The sequence below is a fragment of the Lemur catta genome, chromosome 7, assembly GCF_020740605.2.
Source record: "Lemur catta isolate mLemCat1 chromosome 7, mLemCat1.pri, whole genome shotgun sequence".
In the NCBI taxonomy this organism is placed as follows: Eukaryota; Metazoa; Chordata; class Mammalia; order Primates; family Lemuridae; genus Lemur; species Lemur catta.
This window is the reverse complement of record NC_059134.1, coordinates 35014077-35030510: the sequence shown is the minus strand read 5'-3', so window position 1 is coordinate 35030510 and position 16434 is coordinate 35014077.

The following is a 16434-nucleotide window of genomic DNA, read 5'->3' as shown; positions in this document are numbered from 1 at the left end:
ATGCCTCCAGTCACCACGTACTCCACTCTAAATGCCGGCCAAATTACAAATGTGGGCTTCTGTTTTTGTAAAGTAGTACCACACACGTACTAGAAGTGACATCATGGACAACTCACTTGTATATTACAATTCTAAGTTCTTTTCAGTATTGAGACCTCTTTTCCTAGGCTTTGGAACTTACAAGTTGGAAAAGTTCTAAATCTTTCCACAGTAATAGAACAAGAGTTCAGTATCACTACGCAGACGTTGGAAGCACTACACATCAGAAGTTAATAGTTTAGTACTGTTGTACTCCAAAGTTTTTATGCCCTGAACACACTAACAACCTAACAAGATGGAGCTTGTTTGCTCATTGGTGAATAATGCTGCTTCTGTGTAAATTGCTCAGGACAAATAGTGTTAATTTGCACCATTTAAAGGACAAGATAAACACTCTCCATTAGATAAATTAAGCTAACCATTTTATTGGCCTGATCTATTCCCAGGGATAGGAGACTGGTTTAATGGGACATGGGAATTGTGCTTAGATTTGTTCTTTTATGCTTATTTACACTCACTCTAATCTATGTTCTTCTCTCCCTTTGCAGATCTCTTGTCACTCAGCAACTAACCTAATTTTTCTCTCCACAGTTACCAACTCAGCTTTTAATGTGTGAAACTTCTAAGGGAGTTTCAGATGGGGGAAAGAAAGGAGTTAAGAACATCCTTCCTCAAAATAGCCTTCTCTGACATATTGACTATTAGGTATTTGAAAAACAGGAGGTGCAAGAAAATCACTCTGACTTCCTTTCTACTTCTTAAAAGCAAGAGATGACAATCCCATGGGAAAGATGTCTTCCCTGTACCAGAAGGAAAGCATCATCCTTATCATCAAAGATGGGAAGTTGAGGCAAAATATATGGAGGAAAATCTAAACAAACACATCTTGTTAAGCTAACCCTTATTTTCCTAGTACCTTCTCTACCCAATTAACTACTCTAGCCCAAGCCCTTTTACTTTATCGTATTTTCATAAGTTTGTGAGCTGGAGGGGGGGCTCCATTTCAGTATATCAGTGTTTAACTCTTTTTTTTTTTTTTAACTCATCCCTTGAGAACATGAGTAAGTGTTTAGCTCTGTGTCTTTGGGTATTCATTTCCATACAAAGGCTCCCTTGCTACATAAAACTTGTGTTAAATAAATTTGTATGCTTTTCTTCTGTCAATCTGTCTCATGTCAATTTAATTCTCAGATCCAGCTGAAAAACTCCAGGAGGGTGGAGGGAAAATTTTGCCTTCTCTATAATTCTATGATTCTACTTTGATTATAATTCCCTATGGGTAAAAATGGGATGGGGACCATAGTCACTTTGGATATGTGAGTATCCATGCCCTTATGCACTTATTTTATGATCAGCATCCTGCACTCTTTCAACAATCATTGAGTACATATTATATGCTAGGTAATCCACTTCACTGACTGGGTTGCAGAGACAAATTAGACCAAGTCTTGGTCCTCAAGGAGGGTCTAGACTAATGGAGGGAAACAGACACAATACACTAGGTAGAATAAAGTGTCATAGGTGCTATGAGAGACAGTTGTGTAAGGACAGTGGGGCTACAAAGACTAAATGAGGACAAAGATGGGAGATGAGAGAAGAGAGAGTAGGAAAGGCTTCATAGAGAAGCTGATCCTTGAGTTGAGTCTTGAAGATGAGTGGGTTCTGCCAGGAGGAGGAGCAGTGAAAGGAAGGCCAGTTCCTGGGAGCTGGTAACACAGTAGGGTGTGCAAAGGGTCAGCCTGGTTCACACTCGTCTTGAGTATGGGGTCCAGAGGTACCATGTCATGAACAGCCTTAGTTCCTAAGCTAGGGGATTTTAAAGTACTGTATCCTAAGCAGGTCTGTCCTAACACTTGTGAGGCCTAGGGCAAGAGCACAAGTACAGGTACCTGGCTGTCTTCCTAGCTCCGCTCTTTAGTCTCAAAGGACCTTACATGCATCTGTGAATAGCCCAGCCTGTGTGTCTATGCTCTGTCCTAGTTTCCTGAAAACATCAGCCTTTGGGTCACCTCTAAGGCTTAAGGATGAACCCTGACAGTCCAGTGGCTGCGTGGTTCTGGAAGCAGACTCAGGCCTTTTGGCTGGGAATTTTAGGGGTGTTGTCTAGAAGGGCACAGGGCACAGACTCTGGGAGGAACAGCCCTTTGGACCTATGGGGACTCCTGGCCCTGAGTGAGGAGGGGAGTAGTTGGAAGAGGGCCAGAGTGGGGCTCTCTAAATTCAAGAGATAGCAAACTTTTTCTGTAAATGGCTCGATAGTAAGTAATTTAGGTTTTGAAGGCCACTTACGGGCCACCTTTGGATATTTTTGTTTTGTTTTGTTTACAGCCCTTTAAAAATGTAAAATTCATCCTCAGCTTGAGGACCATCCTGAAATTAGGCTGCAGGGGTCATAATTTGCAAATCTTTTGCATGACATGTGATAAGAGTAGTGAGGCATCACTGAAGGGTGTTAAAAGGAGAGTGATAATCACTTTGTGTTTTAGAAAGATCAGTCTGGCTTTGTGGAGAGTATATGGGAATTGGAGAAGTTAGGAGACTGTTGTATATTGTTGATGATGACGCCCTGAACTAAATCAGAAGCGATGGGACTGGAGAAGTTGGAAAATTAAGAACATTTTAAAGCAACTAGTGGCTTTGGGCTTCTGATGAAGGCAGCTGGGTAGCAGTTCTAATCACTGAGATAGAGACATTGAAGGGAAGAGTGGCATTAGCCAATGGATTCTGTTTTCAGCATCTGGAACTTGAGGTATATGTAGGACATTTGAGGAGATGTCCAGTAGGCTGTCACACACACAAATAGCTATTTTATAGTGAGGACAGGGTTGAGATACAGATTTGAAAGTCACAAGGGGACAGATGGCCACCCCAGAATAATTGGAAAGTGAAATCGAAGAGGAGAAACTCCTTGCACCCTACAAGTGTCTCGTCCCTGAGATGCACCCCACTAAGACACAGTACGAGAGAAGATAATGAAGCCCAGCCCTGAAAACCTGGCTGAGATTCAGAGGCTGACAATAGAATCGGTGGCTGTGAGCAGTGTAGTGCGAGAGGCTGAGGCATGGCTGGAGTGTGGCAATAATAAGTCTGGAAGAGTGACCAAAGAATGGGGTCACCCAGAGAGACCTTTCCCCCAGGGCATAAGCCCTCAGCTACTGGATTTACACCCCCAGTCAGGGATCTACTGTAACAAGTTTGAATCTAAGCCCAGAAGCACAAGTGTGCAAGAAACACCACATTTCTTTGTGACCCATGAACCCACCTAATTTTGACTCCAAGCTGCCATCCCACTGGGCTGGTAGGGAGATGAACGTAAGTCATTCCAGCAGGTTTGTGCCCCATGACAGTCACACCCTTCATTGTGCCAAGGCTCCAGAGGCCTTCCCTGGTCATTAGTCATCTCCCCACCCCAGTTACTGCTCATGTTCCCATTGTCTGTGTCTGCATAATACCAGCGGGTCTGGCAGCTTCTGGCAGTTTCCCTGACACATTTAGGACACTGTAGTATTTGGCAAAGCTCTGAAACCCAGTGCCTAGGGCATTTTTTCCCTAGATGAACCAAGTTCCGCCTGTCTGGAGTCTTGCTGCTTTCTGGGGTAATGACCCAAGCACAGCGTGTGTTCTTTCTACTTCCAGCCCTCTTTTCCCCAACACCTCCAAAGTACTCTCTAGTGTGGGTGGAAATTTCTTCCTACTTTCATGGTTCATCAAATCCATAACTTGAAAAACGCGTTCTTCCTTGCTCCAGGGAAGGGAGGGATTACTACTTCAAAGATGAGGGAAAATATTCACATTTCACTTTCTAGTACATCAAAGGAAAGAAAGAAAAACAAAACCAGTTCAGATTGTGCATTGAAACAGTGAGCATTTACACCCTGCCACACAGTAGTGGAGAGGAGGATGGCAAGTGCAAGGAAGAACCCAGGCCTCTGAAGGACTGGATGAATGAGACAATCGGTGGGGCAGGTGATGGGTCCGAGAAGTGGCTGACATCTTTGGATTTGGGCTTCCCTGAGTTTCAGAATGGAGCATTGCAAGGAGCCTGCAGTCAGGGTCCACACATCAAACCTGAATATTCCCAGTTACCTAGTAGATAGGGCTGCAGGTGGAGGGGGTGGGGGCGGGGCATTGGTGGTGTAGCCTCATATATACTTTCCTGCTTCTACTCGAGTTGGCTTTGGGATTCTGTTGGGTTTGAATCTGAGTGCTAGATCCTTGCTCTAATATGTGGATTGCTGGGGATGGCTGGTGCTGAAATTAACTGACTTTTTTTTTAGAATTTGACAGTTTACTTGCTTTATTTCATTTGTTCTTCAAACTACCCAGAGAGCTAAATGTTACAATTACCATTCTGCTGATGGGAAACCTAAGCTCAGAGAGGCCAGGTGAATTTACCACAGTAATACAGCTAACATGTGGCATCAAACCTATGCTCGTTATTGAGGTTCACCCTGGTAGGTAATTAATTGCCCTGTAATGACATTATGAGAATAAAAGGGCTGCTATTAATAACTGTGCCAAGACTATCAATATAAACTGGTGTTCTCCTGTGTGGTCAACTTGGTTATTTCTCTATTCTTATTAACTTTTTAAAGAACAAATTATAATTTTTGTAATCATTTCTACTTTAAAAATTCTCTATCTTACTGATTTATAGCCTTAGTTTTATTATTTCCTTCCTTTCAGAAAGATAAGAAAGACTTCCAACTCCTTTTATGAAGCCAATATAACCCTAATATCAAAATTTGATAAGAATATTGCAATAAAAGTAGATTAGAGACCAGTCCCACTTATGAACATAGATGAAAGAACTCTAATGTGCATTAGCTAACTGAATTAGGTAATGATAAAATAAAATAATATATCATGATTAAAAAAAGATAACATATCATGACTATAATTAATTCTTACAAATGCAAGGAGATAATTCTACATTATAAAAATATATTAATTTACTACAAACTAAAGAAGAAAATACTTATGAGCATTTCAATAGATGTAGAAAAAGCATTCAATAAAGTTCTATATTTATTTACAATTTAAATTAGAAGAAAACTAGAAACAGAAAGGAATTTCCTTAATCTGACAAAAAGGCATTTACTTTTTACCTGGAAAAACTTTAAAAGCATTTGCTTTAAGATTAGGGACAATACCTTCCAACCAGAGAGTCCCAAGAACTTCCTGGTATTGGTAACATCTAGGGTACCTTCCTTTCTCAGGTAGTCTTCTCAGCATCTTCCATCTCCTGTTTTATCAATTCACTGTAGTAAATTTCCTCTGCTTTAAATACAAAAAAAAAAAATTAGGCATAATATAAGAATAGTTGTAATCATAATATTCTGTCTCATACTGGAGTCTCATGCCAATGTGGTAAGATAGAAAAGAACATAGAAATATAAAGATTGGATGGGAAGAGATAAAATTGTCATTTGTAAGTGTATAACCACGTACATAGAAAACTAAAGGAAATCAACAAAGTCTTAGAATAAGAAGCTTGCTGATTAAAAGATCAATATACAAAAATCAGTAGCATTTTTCAATACTAGTAATAATAAAATCGAGAAGAGAGTAGAAAATAAGATACCATCCAAAGCAACAACTGTAAAATGTTAAGGATGTTAATAGATAAAAACTCCCAAGACCATTATGAAACTCTACTAAAGGGTATAAACAAAGAACTGAATTAATAATGAGATGAATCACCTTCATGAATGAGAAGACACTATTTAAAGGTAACCATTTTTTTCCCAAATTTAATGCATTTCCAAGAAAAGTTACAGCTGCCTTTGGGGAGATTCTGGCCCCCTTGTATTTTGAATGAACCCTCCATTGAGTGAGTCTTTTTTTTTTTTGTTTTCTTATTTTTATTCTTTTCATCAGAGAAGTTGAGACAAATGAATGAATCCTGATAGAAGGCAGGGCCCTGCCTCCCTTGGTGGAAGTGGAAGAACCAGACGCTGCACGGTCTCTGGAAGCTGGGGTATGAGTATGTGGTCCTAACTCCCAGGACCTTGAACCTTGAGTGAGTGGTGCTCTGCTGCCCCTGCCCATTTTCTGAGCCTGTTTCTCTAGCTTTCTTTCTGATGATGGGAACTCTTGGTATCTTTTCCAATAAATTCTATTTCTGCATTAAGTTAGAATCTGTTTCTGTTCCTTGCAGTCAAGAATTTGGAACTGGAAATATTTATAAAATGATTCTGAAATCTATGTAAAAGAATGCACATCCATGAGTAATTAAGACCAGGAGTTTGAAAGCTTTTTCTGTAAAAAGCTAGACACTAAACATTTTAGGCTTTGGCAGCGGGATGCAACTACCCAGCTCTGCCATTGTGCTCAAAAGAAGGAAAAGGGAATGGTCGTGTTTCAATAAAACTTTACTTACAAAATTAGTCAGTGAATAGGGTTTGGATCATGGACTATGGTTCTCTGACCCCTGACTAAGACATTTATAAAAAAGAAAAGAAAAGAGAGGAAAACCCACTCTATTAGATATTCACATATATCACCCAGCCATGGTAGGTAATAGTGTGGTACTGGTACAGGAACGTACAAGTAGACCATGGAATGGAATACAGCCCAGAAATAGGCACCTGAGAATTTGCATTATTTAAATATTTCATAGGAAAAATTAGTTTACTATATGGGAAATTATAAATTAGACTACTACTTCAGGCAAAAATATAAAAATAATGACTTCAATATGAGACAGTAAAACTGCTAGAAGAAAATATGGAATAGCTTTAGGATTTGGGGTAGAGAAGAATGATGATCATTAGGTAAGTAATAAACTATTTTGCATGCTCTGAGGACATCAGAGAGAGTGACTGGGCTTATAAGGGCAAATTAGCCTAGTGCCGAAATCTGTGTGGTCAATTCAGGTGAGTATAGTCTTCATTCAAAGAACCAAGGACTGGCTATGTATGTATTGATGGCTGAACAATTGTCTGGTTTGTGAAACTAAAGGAAACTCAGGCTGAATAGGGAATGGGTGGTTTTTGTGTCGACAACAATTGGTGGAAAAATCTGAAGGGGCAGAATTTGGAGCCAAAAAGCAACATGAGGTCCTGAGCGATGGGTTCTATAAACAACCTGGCTTTGAGGGACAAACATATGGCAAATGACCACGTCCAGACACAAAGTTAGATATCCAGTAATTTTTGTTTGCTTTTGTTTTATGTATATCCTTAATATTGTCTTATTGGAGGCACAGTAGAAAAATACTTTAGGAACATACAAGTATGGCTTCAAATCCAAGTGCCATCACATGCGAACTGTGAATTTCCTCATTTATGAAATGAATGAAAAAATACCTACCTTTCAGGGTTGCTATCATGATCCAAATGTAAGCATGTAGGGTTGATTGAAGATGGTTGTACATTCTTTGCCTTGTACTCCCATTGAGAGATGGAGTTTATTTTAATTAATAAATTGCTTCACTCAGCAAATATTTGATTGGTGCCTGCTCTGTGTTACATGCTCTTCTTAGTGCTGAACAAGGCAGATAAATTCCTTGCCTGAAAGTAATTAAGTTGATACCTTTTAATCATTGTTGGTGATGTAATGGTTATTAAGATAACCAGAATATTAGCATCTAGTTAAAAAGGCCTCATTGTCCAATATCAACATGTAAAAAATGAAGTTCAAAGGAAATCTGTCCTAAATAAGTTATAATTAACATCTTTCTAAGTATTAATCCTTAATAAGCAGAATAGAAGCCATTTAGCTATTTCAAATTTAAATTAGCCCCTATCTTACCTGTCATTTTTTATTTATACCATCATCTTCTGGAAGATGTGTGAAATGAAATTTTTAATTGAGTAACTTAACACAAATGCATATTCATTCATTCAAGAAACCATTCAACAAATATTTGTCAGACAACTTTTATGTGCTAGTGACTTCGCTAAGCATTAAGTTTCTAACTCTGAACAATTCAGACACAGACTTTGCCTTTTCTGCCAACAGCTTCACTTTTCATATCGATATTATGGGAGAGGAGAGAAACTTCAAGGAAAAATGTACAGGATTAATCATATTTTTAATAACAGAATGATTCCTTAGATTAAGAGATTGTGATCTATTTACTTTGACGTAGATTCTTCCCTGGATGACATGATCTAGTTACTAATAGCTAAAAAGTACACTTAAGTATTAAGTTTGAATAAAATTTCAATTCATTACTTACATTTCCCAAACTTTTCTATATAGCTGCTTATTTTTACTCAAAGCTAGGTAAACTTGCTTATTGGAGAGGCAAGACAAAGAAGCCTGTCAAATGTACTCATATGATGTAAGGTAGTTCTCAAGTTCTCTTTCATGTAAACATTTAGCACATATACATGCACACAAAGCAAACTTGACATTCGCCATTATCAATGTCTAGGATGGCGAATCCACCCTTACTTTGTAACCAAGAAAAGTCTCTGCTTCTTAGTCCTAAAGTGCTTAATCCTTATGAAGATACCTTAGCAAAAGATGACAGGGATAAAAAACTGTGTGTTCCTTTAAAGTTTAATCCACTAGCCTTTGGTAATCATAACTCCATGTTTCTTCCTTACCAATTAAAGTTGCAAAAGGCAACAGAGGTCACAGTTGTCCCTTAGCTGGAGGTCAGGCCAAAGTGTAATTTACTAACCTCTTTATGCTTGCTAGTAATCAAAAGAGTAACTATTTCACCCATCTAGAATTATCAGTGAGTCAGCGGCCAGGACTCATATTGCATGACAGCCTTCTATACTTGTAGAAAATATCAAATTTACCACCAAAGAAATTGTCGTGATCATGAGGGTCATGGTCTATAGATTCATGTCATCTGGACAGTAAAGCACTAGCTCTAAATTCCCTTTCTGTTGGTTGGGGCATTGATAATTGGGCTGTAACAGCAAAAGAGGGTACGTTCTATCTTTGTGAGCTGTAAAAAAACAAACAAAAAAACGGGGGGAAAAAGAAAAAAAAAAGAGAGTATAAACAGGAACTTTGCTGATCCACACAGCATTTTTTGTTGTATCAAGTATACTTTTGGTTAGAATTAATAAATCTCTTCTGGTTTAAATGACAGTTTCATAGGAAGTTTGTGAAATTTCGTAAGACGATGGGTGGTTTATGGTTTCATAAGAGGAAGGGTGACCCCATGTGGCAGTTTAGAAACATAACTATAAATTCTTTGGAATTCCTGGCCTCAAGGTTGGAGTGCATATTGCCTCATTTTAACTCTGGGTGTGTTTATGACTACTTTTACCAGTAGTGTATGGCAGAAGTGATGCTATGACGTCTAAGGCTATTAATAGATCTCAAAAGCCATACAACTTAAGATAAGGACTCCAGGCTGGAGATGCCATGTGTAGGCAATACGGTTGACAGTCCCAGCTGAGCCCAGATTTCCAGCCACCTACAGTAATGTAGCAGACACGCAAGCGAAGCCACCTCAGAACCTCCAAACCAACCTATCTGCCCCATGGAACAAAAGAATCTCCCAGGGCAGCCCTGCCTGAATTCCTGACCCACACAATCATGAGATATACTAAAATGATTGTTGTCTTGAGCTGCTATTTAGGATAGTTTTTATGCAATGATAGATAACTGGACACTCCTTGTGTCAGTTCAAGTCCTCCAAAAGAAGATACCAAGATGGAATTAGACACCCAAGAGACTTCTGGGCAAACACCTATGAAGGATACAGGGGGAAGGAGCGGAGTAGGTAGTGAAAGCCTTCAGACCATGATGTGGGTCTGGAGTCTGAAGGAAGGAGGACCAGGCAGGAAGAGTCTTAGATCTTACATCACAGTTCTAGGGAAGTTTCAGCCAGGCTGGTGGGGAGTCCCCGAGCCTGTTAGAAAGAGTCTGATCCAAAATTCTTTATGATCATCCTGGAGTTTTGGACCTGTGTGTATCACATGCTAGAATTGGTAGAAAGTAGCTCAGAAACTCATCAAAATAACTTCTATTAATAGAATCCCAATGTTAGGACTTTCTCCCTCTCCAATTGTATAATTCTTTGTTATAACTCTTAAAATGTATTATAGTTATTTCTTACATAGCTGCTTTATTCATCAGACTTTAAGATTCTTGAAGGCAGGATCTATGTGTTTTTCAGCTTTATTTTTATTTTTATTTTTTACCAAAGATATCAAGAGAAAGGCACGTTTTTCAGCTTTGTATCCTTCTTCCATCCTCAAGATCCTGGCTTAGTCAATATTTGTTGAATGACCGACTGAAAATATGGTTGAATCATGTTTCCTGTGTAGTTTTTATAATAAATTGTAATTCTCTGGATTTGTTTACAAGGAATTCATTGTTGATAAAATTTCTGAATATTAATTACATCTAAAAATGTGTTGTAAATAGATTTGCAAATAATGGTGAAGAAAATCACGACAGCTAGGAATTTTTCTTTAATAGTACTTTGCTATTTCTATCTTAGTTTTTATAGTCTTGTCCACTACCACTGATCTCCCACCCTTTTCTGACAGGATTACAGATAGCAGAGTTCATGATTCACAAGATTGACATTTTAGTTGACTTCCTCAGAGAAGAAATCTGATCTCGTGAGTTTTGTACCTAAAGCCTTCCCTGTCATTATATCCCTTGCAGTGGCTCCCAGATTTTTGGATTGCATGGATTAGTATCATTTTAAAAAACTGAGACACTGACATTTATTTTGTAAACAAGGGCATTAAGACCTCATTTTACAAAAGAAAGACTATGTTCATAACAAAAAGTAAGGAAGAAATTATCTCAGAATCTGGCCAGATGCAGTGGCTCACACCTGTAATCCTAGCACTCTGGGATGCCAAGGTGGGAGGATTGCTTGAGGTCAGGAGTTCGAGATCAGCCTGAGCAAGAGCAAGACCCTGTCTCTACTAAAAATAGAAAATTAGCTGGGCGTCATGGCATGCGCCTGTAATCTCAGCTGCTTGGGAGGCTGAGGCAGGAGGATTGCTTGAGCCCAGGAGTTTGAGGTTGCTGTGAGCTAGGCTGACACCACGGTACTCTAGCCTAGGTGACAGAGTGAGACTCTGTCTCAAAAAAAAAAAAAAAAAGAACATTCTAGAAAAACATGGAGTTGGAGAAAAGGAGCTCTACAACTGTGACATATTACTAAAAATTATGTCTTTCAACCTAATAAAACTAAAACTGTAATAGCTATAATTTCTTCACTAAATTATTAGCTCTGCAACAATAAATAGCGAGTTCCTTTTTGATACAAACACATTTTTAAAAAAGACTCTTTTATCCCATGGTAACTTACATTATCATTTTTTTCCTGACTAAGAGTCACAGTATATTTTTCATATGAGGTATCCTGTTTCTATCCTTCTTTTCCTTGTTAAAGGAACTTTTTGCCTGAAAAAAGTTCATGGTTCTTTTTTTGTGTGTGCTTTTGAGAAACATTGTATTGTGTTACTATTTCAAAATCAATTCATGTCCATTATAAAAAATACATATAAGGAAAATCTGAATATGACCACTAATACTATTTTGTTCATCATTCTCTATTTGAACATGTGCCTCTACTTACATATATATATCTATATATATATTTTTAAATTTGATCACCTGGCTAATTTTTACTATTTTTAGTAGAGATGGGGTCTTGCTCTTGCTCAGGCTGGTCTCGAACTCCTGAGCTCAAGCAATCCTCCCACCTCAGCCTCCCAGAGTGCTAGGATTACAGGCATGAGCCACCCTGCTCTGCCTACATATATTTTTAAATACATTTGAAAGTGTAACAGTAATTCAACACATAACATTTTACAAATTAAATTTTTAACTTAAATTGTGGTTATTTTTCTTGGTTGTAAATTTTTTTCAATCTTTTTTGGAAAAATGTATGTAATATAAGACTTACCATCTTAACCATTTTTAAGCGTACAATTCAGTGGTATTAAGTACATTCATATTGTTGTGCAGCCACCACCATCCTCCATCTCTAGGACTCTTTCCATCTTGCAAAACTGAAACTCTATAGCCATTAAACAATAACTCCCTATTCTCCTCAACCCAGCCCCTGGCAACAGCATTGTAGTTTCTGTCTCTATGAATTTGACTACTCTAAGTACCTCATGTAAGTAGAGCAATATAGTATTTATCTTTTGTCACTAGATTATTTCACTGAGCATACTGTCCTCAAGTTTTATGCATGTCGTAGTGTATATCAAGATTTCCTTTCTTTTAGAGGCTCAATAATATTCCATTGTATGTATATACCACATTTTTTTTTATCTATTCACCTGTTGATAGCCACTTGAGTTACTTCCACATTTTAGCTATTGTGAATAATGCTGCTATGAATATGGGTGTACAAATGTGTCTTTGAGACCCTGATTTCAGTTCTTTCAGGTATGTACCCAGAAGTGGACTTGCTAGATCATATGGTTATTCTTTTACGTTTTTTAGGATCTGCCATATTGTGGCAGCTGTGCCATTTTACATTCCCACCAATAGTGGATAAGAATTCCAATTTCTCCATACTCTCAACACTTGTTATTTTCTGTATTTAATTTTTTTAAATTTAAATTTTATTTTTTTAGAGATGGGGTCTTGCTGTTGCCCAGGCTGGAGTGCAGTAGTGTGATCACTGCAGCCTTGAACTCCTGGGCTCAAGTGATCCTCCTGCCTCAGCCTCCCAAAATGCTGGGATTACTAGGCATGAGTCACTACACTGGGCTTGAGTTTTTTTTTTTTACAGTAGCCATCCTAATGGGTGTGAGGTGGTATCTCATTGTAGTCTTGATTTGCATTTTCCTATGGATGAACCATCCTGCATCTCTAGGATGAAGCCCACTTGGTTGTGGTGGATTATTTTTTTGATAAGCACCTTAATTTGGTTTGCTAGGATTTTGCTGAGAATTTTTGCATCTATAAGGGATATTAGTTTTCTTTTTTTGTTGAGTCCTTTCCTGGTTTTGGCATCAGGGTGATGTGGGGAGGATTCCTTCCTTATCGATGTTGTGGAACAATTTCTACAGGATAGGTACCAGTTCTTCTTTGTAGGTTTGGTAAAATTCAGGTGTGAAACCATCTGGTCTGGGATTTTTCTTGTTAGGAAGATTTTTTTATTGCTGCTTCAATTTTGGTACTTGATATTGGTCTGTTCAGGAATTCTATTTCTTCCTGATTGAGCCTAGGGAAGCTGTGTGTTTCTAAGAATTTGTCCATTTCCTCCACATTTTCCAGTTTACGTGAATAGAGGTTTTATAGTATTTGTAGATGGTATTTTGTACCTCTGTGGCATCAGTTGTAATTTCTCCTTTTTCATTCCTGATGGAGCTTATTAGAGTTGTTTCTTTTCTGCTTCTGGTTAATCTAGCAAGAGGCATGTCAATTTTGTTTATTTTTTCCAAGAACCAACTTTTTGTTTTATTAATCTTCTGTACAGTCTTTTTTATTATCAATCTCATTTAGTTCTACTCTGATCTTTGTTATTTCTTTTCTTCTGCTGGGTTTGGGGTCAGTTTGTTCATCCTTTTCCAGTTCTTTTAGATGATTCATTAGATTGTTGATCTTTTTATCTTTTGGATGTAGGCATTTATAGATATAATTTTTCCTTTTAGGACTGCTTTAGCTGTGTCCCACAGATTTTGATAACTTGTCTCCTTTATTATTTAGTTAAAAGAATCTTTTGATTTCCTCCTTAATGCAATAATCATTGAGCAGAAGGTTGTTTAGTTTCCATGACTGTGTGTAGAGATGAGAGTTTCTGTTGGAGTTGATTTCCAATTTTATTCCACTGTAGTCTGAGAAGATGCATGGGATAATTTCTATTTTTTAAAATTTTTTGAGACATGCTTTGTGGCCTGGGATGTGGTAAATCTTAGAGAATGTCCCATGAGCTGATGAGAAAAATATATATTCAGTAGTTTTGGGTAAAGTGTTCTGTAAATGTTAGTCAGGCCCATTTGTTCTAGAGTTCTGTTTTAAGTCCATTGTTTCTTTGTTTACTTTCTGTTTGGAGGATCTGTCCTATTTTGTCAGTGGGGTTTTGAATTCTCCAGCTATTATGGTGTTGCTGTTTATCATTTTGTTTAGATCAAGTGGGATGTGCTTTTTGAATCTGGGCTCACCTTAGTTAGGTACAGAAATATTTAGAATTGTTATGTCTTCTAGTTGAATTGTACCCTTCACCATTATATGTGACCATCTTTGTCTTTCATTACTTTCGTTGATTTGAAGACTAAGTTATCTGAAATCAGAACTGCCATGCCAGCTTTCTTTTGGCTTCCATTTGCTTGAAATATTGTTTTCCATCCTTTCATCTTGCATCTCAATGCATCCTTCCAGGTTAGATGTGTTTCCTGAAGACAGCAGATACTTGGCTTGTGTATATTTATCCATTCTGCCAACCTATGTCTCTTTAGTGGGCAGTTCAAGCCATTCACATTTATTGACAGAATTGATAAGTGAGGCAGATTTCTGTTCATCCTGCTGAGTTGAACTTTGTTGCTTTGTTTTCTTTCTTGAGCCATTGTGGTATCTGGCCTTTGACCTTTAGCTTTTGGATGATTTTATATTTGTGAGTGTTTATTGTGCTGATCCGTGTGTAACACTGTTTTGAGTACTTCCTGGAGGGCAGGTCTTGTCTTGATGAATTCCCTCAGTCTTTGCTTGTCTGAGAAAGTCTTTATTTCTTCTTCATATATGAAACTCAGTTTTGTAGGGTACAAGAGTCTAGGCTGGGCATTATTCTGTTTGAGAAGAGTGAGAATGGGGCCCCAGTCTCTTCTTGCTTGTAAGGTCTCAGCTGAGAAGTCTGCTGTTATTCTGATGGGTTTTCCTTTGTAAGTTAACCGCTTCTTTTGCCTTACAGCTCATAGGAGGGCCTCTTTGGTGGTTATTTTGGTCAATCTGATGACTGTGTGTCGTGGTGTCTTCCTGTTGGCGATAAATCTCCCAGGAGTCCTTTGAGCTTCTTGTATCTGGATATCTAGTTTTTTGGCAAGGCCTGGGAAATTTTCCTCTATTATATCCTCAAATAGCTTGTCCAACCCTTGTGCATTTTCTTCTTCACCCTCATGGATGCCTATGATTCTCACATTAGGCCTCTTCACATAATCCCACATTTCTTGTAGGCTTTGCTCTTTTCTCTTATTTCTCTGCTCTATCTCTGCGACTGACTTATTTAATTGAAAGGTGTTATCTTCACTCCCTGAGATTCTTTCTTCTATTTGATCTACCCTGTTCTTGAGGCTTTCCACTGTGTTTTATAATTCCTTCAATAAATTCTTCATGTCTAGAGGTTCTGTTTGATTTTTCTTTAACATTTCAATTTCTTTAGTGAATTTTTTTCCAAGTCCTGGATTTTTTTTTGTGGTTTCTTTGTGTTGATTATCCATTTTCTCTTGCATATCACTGAGTTTTCATACAGTCCATGTTCAAAATTCTTCTGTCATTTTATTGTTCTGAATTTGGTTGATGTCCATTGCTAGAGAGCTAGTGTTCCCCTTTGGGGGTGTGCTTTCCATTTGATTTTTCATACTTCCACAGTTCTTTCATTGATTCCTCCCATCTGGATCAGCTGTTGCTTCTTACCTTTAGATTTCTGTTTGGATAATGACATGCCCTGTTTAGTCCCTGAGCCAGTACATGGTGTTTGTGGGTGAAATTTGACCACACCCTGTATGATGAATCAGTAGATGCAGTAAAAGGGTGTGCAGAATGACCTCCCTGTTAGTAGGTGGCGCTTGCTGGGAGGAGCAGGCTGCAGGATTGTTTTTGGGTCCTATTACCAGCTCTTGTTGCTCTGGAGAGGCATTCTAGTGCCTCAGGTGGTGGGTGGGGCCCTGGGACTTCCACGTGTGTCCTCATTCTCTATTTCAGCAGGGGCAGGTTGGGGAGTGAGGCTGGGCAGAGCTGGGTTGGGTAAGCCTTCCCTCAAACTCCACAAATGCTGTTAGCAGGGGTCAAAGATCTGTTCTCTGCTTCCGGGCAAAACTTCCAGGAAGGGGCTGATATGGCCCCACTCAGCCAAAAAGTCTGCGTGTAGGGATGGGGCTGTCTGAGACTTGTAGTCTGGAGCAGGCCTTGTTCCTTTCCACCCTCACCTATTCCCTGTTTTTTTCCTGGCCTCTGCCAGGAGGCAGGACCTCAAACCAGTGGATCTCCCCTGGCTGTGATGGGGGCGGGAGCGGGGGTTCCCTTCCCAGGATCATAGCCTGACCGAGGAGCACGGCCCTCCCGTGGGAGGAGGGTTGCCCCTGAAGCATGCTGATCTGCCCCTGAAGGCACACACACAGCTCAGTAGACTCCTTCACAAATAACCCTTCTGTGCCCCAGGGCAATGCAATTGAGACCTCAGTGTAAGGAATCTGGTCTGCAGGCCTGTCCCCTGGGCCCTGGAGATCAATCTCTGACCCTTCCAGGGAGAAGAGTGCTGGTCTCAAGTCACCCGTGCGGTGC